The sequence below is a fragment of the Pinus tabuliformis genome, chromosome 3_2 (assembly GCF_031772625.1).
Source record: "Pinus tabuliformis cultivar Carrire ecotype Pingquan chromosome 3_2, CPIR1, whole genome shotgun sequence".
Taxonomy (NCBI): domain Eukaryota; kingdom Viridiplantae; phylum Streptophyta; class Pinopsida; order Pinales; family Pinaceae; genus Pinus; species Pinus tabuliformis.
Window position 1 is genome coordinate 932,521,179 of NC_142302.1, and position 10,236 is coordinate 932,531,414.

A 10,236-nucleotide genomic window follows, 5' to 3' on the forward strand; every position below is an offset into this window, starting at 1 on the left:
AGTTGATGTTATGGACTCTGAAAACTGTGTTACAAACAAAAAGCAAGTATATATGGCCAGAATAATGTTGTCTTTTTCATGAATGCGGAACAAACTGATGGTTTGAGCCAAAATATGAACACCGGTCTCGAGTATGCAAATGGACGGAGTTGTAAAAGGAAACAGGGTACAGAGGCTAGCCAACCTCCCACCAAGTTACTGATCTTGGTGAAAATTTGCATGCTACTTTGGAAAGTAAAGTTACAAACGAAAAGCGAGTCAGATATGACCAGAATAATGTTGTCTTGCGAATAAACACAGTTCAACATCAGATGAAGAATATGGAAGCTAAGGAGGTCCAGAAAGGTAGCAACATCTTTCTGCCAATTACTCGCACTCTTATTGAAACTGACATTTGAGCCAAAATCTAAACAGTGTTCTAGAGATCGCAGATGGACAGAATCATAAAAGAAAAGCAGGAATCCTAAAAGAATCACTGGAAATGGTCTTCTTACAGACATCCAACAATCCTATGTATTGGCACTGACCACCTTCTTGAATGTTATGTGCATCTGTACCAAGTCGTGTTCGTGCATAGTCCAAATGATATAAAAAAGATATGTGGTTGCACCAGTGGCCCTACCATAAGCTATATTCCCTGTAAGCCATGCAAGCCACTTCATGTAGCCATCTTTCTCCTTTGAGTACCCAAGAAAAGTCTGGAAGTAGTCCTTAAATGCAAAATTAAGGGCCTGGTGGGAAAGTAGCGAATCACATTAACCCCATTGCCTCTCCAGAAAGACAGAGGACCCTCCTCACACATTACTCGGGAAAATCAATGCCCAATCCCACTATAAGGGTAGGCAAGGCAACCCCTCTTGAGTAATTCACCCTGGTTCTGCATCAACAACTTCACTCTTTCAGTAGGTGTTGCAACTGTCTTTGACACCACAATTTCCAGGCCTCCCATCAAGAAGCCTGCTGCAAATCTCTCTAAGGGCAAAGATTAATGTGACCCCAAGGGCCCATTACCATCTCTGTTCTCCTCCTTCTTCATGAGAGAGATTAAGGGCCTGCAATATACAACAAATTTGTAACTACAGTCTACAACGAATTTGTAACTATCGTCTCATGATAGGATGAATGTGCCATTTTGAATTGTCTAACACATAATCATGGGGTTCACAATGATGACAGGTGGGCAATAAGGGGAATTGATTTCAAAGGGAAACACCTTATGGCGTAATAGCTATTTGTATTGTTTTTTAAGGCTTTATATTCTAAAATGAAATGTTTTATGTTTCTATTTTTCTAAAAGTGCAAAAAATACACAATTTTTCTCCCCAAACTTCTTTGGTCTTTTCCAACACCTTGTTTCACAATGGAGTTGATGAGAGTTAATTCGAGTTAGTTCTTAACTGAGCAATAAGAATTTTGGGTCTCTGTGAGATATTGGCCCTGATGTATATTTTTTTATGATGATTAAGAGTGAGATTAAACTCTTCAATATAATACTTTTTCTTTCTCCCTAGCTCTTTATTCCAAATAGACGTGTGGAACATGTCCATAACAAAAGCCTTTATCTCTTTACTGTTTATGGGAGTAGTCTTTAAGTGTGACAATTTGGAGTTTTTGGCGGCTTTTTGGCTAGAATCCGACGAAAAAAATTGTGGCCAAACCTTGATTTGTGTTGTTTAAACGGATTTTTGGACTGCATATATGGATTCAACACCCTCAAAAACCATTGGGGCACTTCGATAATGAAGAATTCACTTGTCAAACTTGTGATTTCAATGAATCTCTGCCAGATTCTAGCAAATTAGTTCAAAAAATAAATAAGAAAACTTTCCAAAAAATCGCACATAAAGATTACTCGTTATTTATGGGGCACATATTCAAGTAAATACCCCATTTACTAAATTGTTTGTTATTTTTCCGGACCCAAGTCTTTTTTTTGCACAATGTGTCATTGAAGATAACCTTAGGCCATCTGCCCTCTACTATTTGCTCAATTTTTTTAAATATCTTATGAGTCGTGCCATAACAATTGCTTCAATAGGAGTAGCCCCCATTTCACTTAGCATGATATCATAGGGAACAAAAAAATTAATTTTGAACTTGTTTATAATCAATCATTTCTTAATTTGCTTCCACTATAAATCAGATGTATTGTTGTCCCACAGTTCACAACCATAAAGAACCACTGGAATCACTAAATTCCCAAAAAGAGTTTGAGTGATCTTCCAATCCCATAGTTGTTCCTCTCTACACCTATTTTGAAAAGCATAAAATGTTTTTCAACCTCCCAAAATTATTTTCTTTCTGTAGCCTTCCCAAAGATTTTTGTTCATGTCAATTCAGAGGTATTCGTAATCCACGGCTTCTTCAAGAGTATTGCCTTCAAAATATAGCTTATTATGGCTATGTTTTCTTTTGTTAGAGAAAACCACCAGTTTTGTCTTGCTAATATTGACTTGCAGATCCTCATCCTTCTACAAAAAAAGGGAAAGTCAGTGCTCTTGCAAGCCAGGAGTAGATTTAGCAATCAAAATAAGGTCATCTACATATAAAAGAAGGCTTATAACAAACTTTCCCAAATGGAAATTATCACCACATAGTGAGTTTATCCACTCTTCAAGTTTGCCAATATATAAAGGAGAAAGGGTAGGGGACAATGGGCACCCTTGCTTGACCTCGATATCACTCCTAAAATTTTCATAGATGCTAACTGAAGTTTTGATTTTGAATTTCACCTCCCCATACAACTTATGAATAACTTCTACAAGATTCCTAGGAACCCTGAATTCCCCCATTATGTGTCAAATCTTATCCCTAGGGATCGTGTCAAAAGATTTCTTGAAATCAATAAACCAACAAAAGGCTTCCTCCTTTTACTCTCAAACTTTTTCGATGATGTTCCCTAAAGTTACACGGTGATCAAATATGGAATGGTTAGGTCTAAAATATGTTTTCCCTTTAGCACATTTGTCTCTTTCTTTTGCCTAATTGCTAATTTTATTTTCTAACATACTTCCAAATAGATTTGCAAACAAGGGCTTTATCATCATGGTCCAATAATTTGATCGATTGTTGATGTCACCACTCTTGAAAAGAAATTTTTCTAGACTAGTTATCTAATCTCCGAGGAACACCAACTGCATGATGCTGTTGATTTTTTTTGTAAAATGAGGTGCAAGAATTTTCAAACCCCAATTTAGCTACTCTGCTTGATGTCACCCCACTTTAGTACAAATTAGTCTTTTTCTTTTCCAATGCCCAACATCTTAATACCCATCTCGACCTCTTGCACAATAAAAAAATTAGTAGCAGTGTTGACCAAGGGGCGAGGCTCAACCTTGGGATCCTACTCATAAATATACCTTTCATAATCACAACACTAAGAAGTTGTAACATTGTTTTCATTATGCTTCTATCTCAATTGGAACTCCTTCCAAAATAACTTGGGGTTATTTTTCCCAAGGAAGATTAGTTCTTCCCTCCTTGAGACCATGAAATCATCTTTTTTCTTTCTTAAAATATGCGTGTAAGCTTTGAGACTTATGTTATCCTTGTTTGACTCTTTCAACATTCTCCTTGCCCTTTTGCATCCCTCATTTAACCAAGCATTAACTGAAAAACAATTTATTTTAGACTTCCTATTTTTTTTCTCTTTTGCACTCTGCAAAGTGCACTTTGAAGTAAATGTGTTATCTCATGGCTATGAAGGCCATGGAATGGATTTTTCTCCTTCTCAAATATCCCCTTTAGCATTATTTTGAAGGTATTCTAGTTTTTTGGAGTCAAAACAATTCTTCCCTTTGAGATAGTTTGTTGAATACACTAAGTTTTCATTCCAAGTTGTTTCTTTCCAATCCAAGATAAGTTTAAGTAAAAAAAATTGTGATTAGATTTTAAAGCCCAAAGTTATTCTCGGATCAAAACTTCCTCCATTTTCTCACATAAACCATGCGAACAAATTACATAATCTGCTACACTTGCTCCATTGTATGTAGTACATGTGAAATTACCAGACTTCTCCCATCTACCAAACCACTGTTAACGAGTAAATCAAGTGCCCCCACATAGAGTAAGCCATTGCTCCCCAAAGATATTTCAACCTTTGTTGTCTTATGAAATTCTTGCCCATTAATGATTACTCTCTTTTATAAGCCAAATCATGGATCACAATCTTCTTTACAACAAAGAATGTTAGCTTGTTCACTTGCAGTCCTAGCATTGAGGACTTCACCAAGCTGAGAATAGATTGCAATATCCATTTTTAAGGCTGTAAAGGGGCCTTTGTGGTCAAGCCCTCTACTTTTGTAAGTTTTTGAAACTTGCAGAGAAAAATAGCATGTTGCAATTCTAATGCGATTTCCATTATTTTAAACCAAACGAATTGTTCATTTGAGCCTTGATTTTAGAGATTTGATCCCTCTCAGTGCTTGATAGATTCATAGTTAAGATGGTTTAGGTTGGTTTATAATTAGCATAGCCATTTAAATTAAGTGGATGGTAAATGCCAATAAGCATCAATCTATAATAAGAATCAAAACACCTTCATCATAGATCTCAAGTTGCTAAAAAAACCAAAAAAACATAAAAATTAATTAAATTATAACTTTATTTAAAATAATAATTATTATTATTATTAATGATAAAAAAAATTGATAGAAGTTAAACAGATATATACATTTTTAAATATCATGCAATAAGATTCCTAATTATGAAGATTCATCCTACTTTATCATCGAGATTCTTAACTTGCAAATAGACTTTGTTATAATACTATGGGCCAATACCATGGCTCATCAATACAACATGCCCAAAAAACCACAACTCATTTCATATGACACTTGTTAATATGACATTTTTTTAATTAATGAATTTAATAAAATAGAAATAAATCTCAACATTTTATTTGTGTATACTACCAAAAATATTCTAAAATATTTTATAAATATTAAATCCCTGCTCTCTACCTAATAATTATTAATAAATTAATTAAAATTGTGAAAAACTTATTTCAAAATGAACATACTTATCAACATAATTACACCATTGACTAAATCTTTACTCTTAATAATAATAATAAACACATATAATCAACTTATTTCCATTATTAATTATATTAATATCTACCTCAACATTAAAACATCATGATGTTTTAGACTCTAAGGGTCCACCATCTTTGTAGAAACCTAAATAAACATGGAATCCTGGACGTAGAAAAGTAACCCTCTTTATGATATCGTAACCTCTCTATATTAAAATTATATAATTTTTATAAAACAATCTTTTGTTATCTATTATGATTTAGAATAGACAAAAAAATAATGAATGAATAAGTTAGAACTATAAACGGTCAAATTGGAATCCTTCCTGCAGCCAAAGTGTCCATTAAAAGAGATTCCAACTTTTCCATTCTAATTTTTGGCAGATTTGAGGCAGCAATCCTTATAAATAGCCAAACTTCTTCATATTGTGATTTTTCAATGAACAAACTCTATCTTTTTTTCCATGATAAATTTGAACAAATATGAGATTCGCAATTTGATATTTTGTGAAAACATGAAGGATAAATATGAGATTCTTTAATAATTTGTGCTTCATTTACATTTTGACAGAATTTGACTTCTATTTAGTTCGGTTAAGGATTTTAAATAAATTTGGGGTTGAAGATTAAACTTAGGCTGGTATGTAGGTTAAATTCAATTTCGCTGGATTAAGTTTAGCCATTTTTAAGATATACATGGTGTTGTGATGAGATATAGATTATGGAAAAATATAATTTTTGGGGATTTATTTTCACTTATAAAATATTGATAAAGTTTAGTGACCAGAAAGTGTTATTAGAGCCTCTACAATGATTTGATTTTCAAAGAACTGATATAATGTATTTTTTTTTAAATTATAATGATTTGTATAGTTAATAAAAAGAGATTATATTTTAGACATCATTCATATCTACATGGTTTTGAAAGCCAATATTAAAAAGCACTGAGAACCATAGAGCAATTCATAGAACCAGACTCCATATTACAAACCGAATCTAAATACCAAGCTTCCAAAAGATGAGAGAGACGAAGACATATGAGTGAAAACCAACCTCAAGGTAGCACATAAATCTAGATGGCCAATGGTTTGCAATTACAATAATATTGTAGCCAACAACAAAAGAGCCATTCTAGAAAGGAAACAATAACTAGAGTCACAATTTTCCACGAGTACAAGACAACAATAACTAGTTGCAAAATGAACCATCCAGCAAAGGATGACTTGGTAAATTGCACCAACCACAAACATCTTGATACTTGTAGAAAAAAGTCAACCATTGATACCAATTGACGCCATAAAAAACATCTTTTTGTGATTGAAGGGAACAACTTCCAACATTGGAACAAAACCAAGAGTTGACAGGCGAGAGCAGCAATGTAGAACTTTGAGGCACTAAAACAAAATAGAGAGAGGCATTGCAAAATATCACACAAAGAAGAACGAGAGGAAAAACAGGGAACCACCAATACATCTTCATATCATGAGCCATCCCCATTGTTGAGAGCCAAAAAAAATCAACAACATTAAAGTGTGTTCAACCATATAAACCAAAACTATAACACAAGTTTCTAATCTTGGTCAGAAGAGATAACAATAAGGTCAAGATCATTGTTAACTGGAGGGTCATCAGGGTCTTTAGGAAGATCATAGAGATCCCGGGAGCCTGAGTCCGACACCAAATAATTCTCCATAGAATTCAGGTGATCATCAATGTCATTAAGACTAAACTTGTGATTCTATAAAATGCACTTAATATCCTCCAACCCTGAGAAGAAATTATAATTGTCAACTTGTTTATCCTTGAGAAATAAACGTAATAGAGTGTCCATCTATTGATGCAAAGAGAGAGAATACAAAAAATGCAATCCCTGCTTCCTAAATATTCCCGGGTTCAAAACCTCGTTTCTAACCATCAACCACCACTTCTGAATCCAAATGGTATGGATGTTCTCCAGACTCATGAGACTCCAATAAAATAATTTCTTTATGCACCTCAAAGGGAACAACATCAAAGAAAGTTGCTACCATTTCAAAATAGAAAGGTCAACCATATCTTATAATGGCATTCCCACCACCACCTCTTCAACTCATCATTCATTGTCAAGGAGGCGTGATATAGGATGTGAGAGAATCCTGTAGACAACTTGTTAGAGTACCCTTCCCGAAGAAACAAGCAAGCAAATGAGTCACTGTTCCAAGACCATACTGAAAAACAACCAGGTCATCCCCCAAATTCCACAGAAGAGGCCCAAATTCAAGAAGAGTTTGAAATTCACCCTAGTTAATTGACATAACACACCAATAAACCCACCGCTAGACCAAGAATTGAGCACGAAGAGTACCCTCATAAGCCTTAATAATAAGCACAACTCCAAATATAATTGACAACATAAAAAAGGTGTAGGCGAATTGAAGGGAACTGGGCCACAGTTTCCTTGAGACTTACTTAGTTCATTAGCCCAAAGAGTCTTACAATGACCAACCATATAAAATGACACAAAACCCAAAATAAAAGCCAAACCTTTATGGATAAATCTAGAAAACTCTTCGCTTTAAAACCAGATTGAGAAATGGAATGGATACCAACATCCACAAACCCGAATAGGGAAGGGATAAGAAATACATGTAAACTCATTATCCATAAGACGCAAATTAGAGTATATAGCCACCAATTCGAAGACAAACACAAGCTAGGTAAAATGCAAATAGAGGATGAAAAACATTGACACCTTGCTAGAACCAACATAAAAGATGACCCAAATAGGGAGCCTTACACACAGAGAAAGTTTAAACCCTCAACAACCAGATAGAGCATTACAATGGTCAAATAGCAAGACCAGATGTAGGAGGTTGAGGAGTGAGCCTCACCTCGACTCCTCTGCTTAACGTACCACCTCCAACCTATAACACCCAACATAAATTTATAATTAATGGACAATGAGTGTAAAACTGAAGTCCCATTACCTTTTGTGTGTTGCACCATTGTCGGATACATCTGTAAACCTAGCACTGCATCAAATAAAACATCATTCCCTCGTTTGCTCACCTCGACTAAGAGAGATGGTAGCTTTCGATGTATTAAGATATCTTATGCATGTTACCTTACTCATCTCCTGTTTGTGGATGATGTTCTCCTTTTCCTGGATGGGAGCATTCGGGACTCCCTCACTTTATCCAAAATTCTCTCCCTCTTCTCGGCAGCTACTAGTATGCAGGCTAATCATGCAAAATCTACCATTACCTTAGCCCACTCTTCCATTCAGGAGTCACAACTTGCTCAACAGCATTTCCCTTATTGTATCATACCCCTGGATAGGGGTTTCAAATACTTGGGTTTTTGGATAAAGCCTCTCAATCAGAAAATCGCAGATTGGGTCTGGCTTGTCACCAAACTGGAAAAAAGGCTTTCAATCTAGAGTCACAAATACTTATCCAGAGTTGGTAGATTAGTTCTTATCAAATCTTTTCTTGAGGCCACTCCCGTATTTTGGATGGCACTTGCATGGATCCCTAGGAACATTCTGGCCAGATTACAACAAATTTGTAATAGATATCTTTGGAATGGGCACCAAGACAAAAAGATATTTGTTGGATCAGCTGGAACAAGATAGCTCTGCCCAAAAAATGGGGAGGCTTGGGACTAAAAGACCTTCCTCTCTTTGCACAAGCCTTGGCAGTAAAAATGGGTTGGACTCTTCTGACTAGACAGAATCTTTGGACTTATATCACATATCATAAGTATATATGGTCACAGCAAATCATGGATTGGGTTCGCATGCCGAGCTGGCCTAAATCTGGTATATCATCTGTCTGGAAGGCACTTCTACACTCCCTGCCCAGCATCAGGGACAATCTCGTTTGGAGAATAAATGATGGATCAAAGGCCCGCATTGGATTGGATCCTTGGACTGGAGGTGGTGGTAGGTTTCAGCTGTCTCGAGATCTCATACATCATCTTCACTCCCGAGAAATCAAGGTGATAGCACATATTGTGGACCCTCAGAATACCGACATCTTCTCCCAAGGATGGAAATCTGTCTAGCAGCTTGATACACCCCCTCGTTGGCATCAAGAATGGAAAGAATACATCTCTGAATTATGTGAATCTCACGTCAGGATTAAAGAGGGACCTGATGAACTGGTCTAGTGTCTTGATGAGAATGGCATATACTCTACAAAGACCAGTTACCTTAACCTGATCTCCCACAAACAGCTGGAGCATACTACTTTTTGGTGGAAGAGTATTTGGAAATTAACATTGCCTCCAAGGACCAGACTGTTCTTTTGGTGTATTCTTAGACACAAAGTTCCCACAGAAGAGTCTCTCACCCATCAATCTTTTCATGGTCCACATTGGTGTGTTTTATGCAAGGATTCTTCTGAATTGACCCTCCATTTATTTCTTAAATTCCAATCTCTGATCAATCTTTGGCAAAATATATCTACTTCCATTCATTTTTCCGGGCATTGGGAAGGTGAAGACATTGGTCGAGCTTGGGAAAGCTGGTGTAATCAACATAAGGGTTCAAAATTACAAATCCTACCCCTTATCATCAGTTGGCATATATGGCTGGCTTGGAATCGTGTTATATTTGACAACAGACCTGTGTGCTAGCCTCACACCATAGCCCGCATTATATCTGCTTATAACGAGTTGCCTGAACCTCATCAACCTCGACCCCGGAGGCCACATGACCCTGCACCTATTGATAAAAATATACCTTGGGCATTTTTCGATGGCGCGGCACAACACCATGGATGCGGTGGTGGTTTCATTCTTTACTTAAATGATCAGCATTTCTACAAAGTAAAGATGGGACTAGGAGATGGAACAAATAATTTTGTAGAACTCATCATCATCTGTCATCTTCTGCATTTCTCATTGGGTCATAATTGCATGAGTCTAAATATATTTGGGGACTCAAAGATCATTGTGAATTGGTTCAATAATATTACTGTTTGTCACTCTCACACACTCAGTAATATTTTGGATGAAATAAATATATTCAAGGCACAGTTTAACATTATCTCATGCAATCACATTTACAGGGAACATAACAGCTATGTTGACGGGCTATCCAAGGAGGCCACGACACTTCCCCGAGGAGAGTGGATGATCTAGGAACAACGAGGGGCAAATGAACACTGTTATTACCACCGGCCCTATATTGATCAAATCTACCACAGGGCAGAGAGCCC

The 10,236-nt window shown here is 36.2% G+C and overlaps 1 pseudogene; it reads right to left on the minus strand.

Moving 5' to 3' along the window:
- Positions 1–441: 441 nt before the first annotated feature.
- Positions 442–6,333, minus strand: LOC149183705 (ADP/ATP translocase ER-ANT1 pseudogene; annotated as a pseudogene).
- Between the last annotated feature and the right edge of the window lie 3,903 nt (positions 6,334–10,236).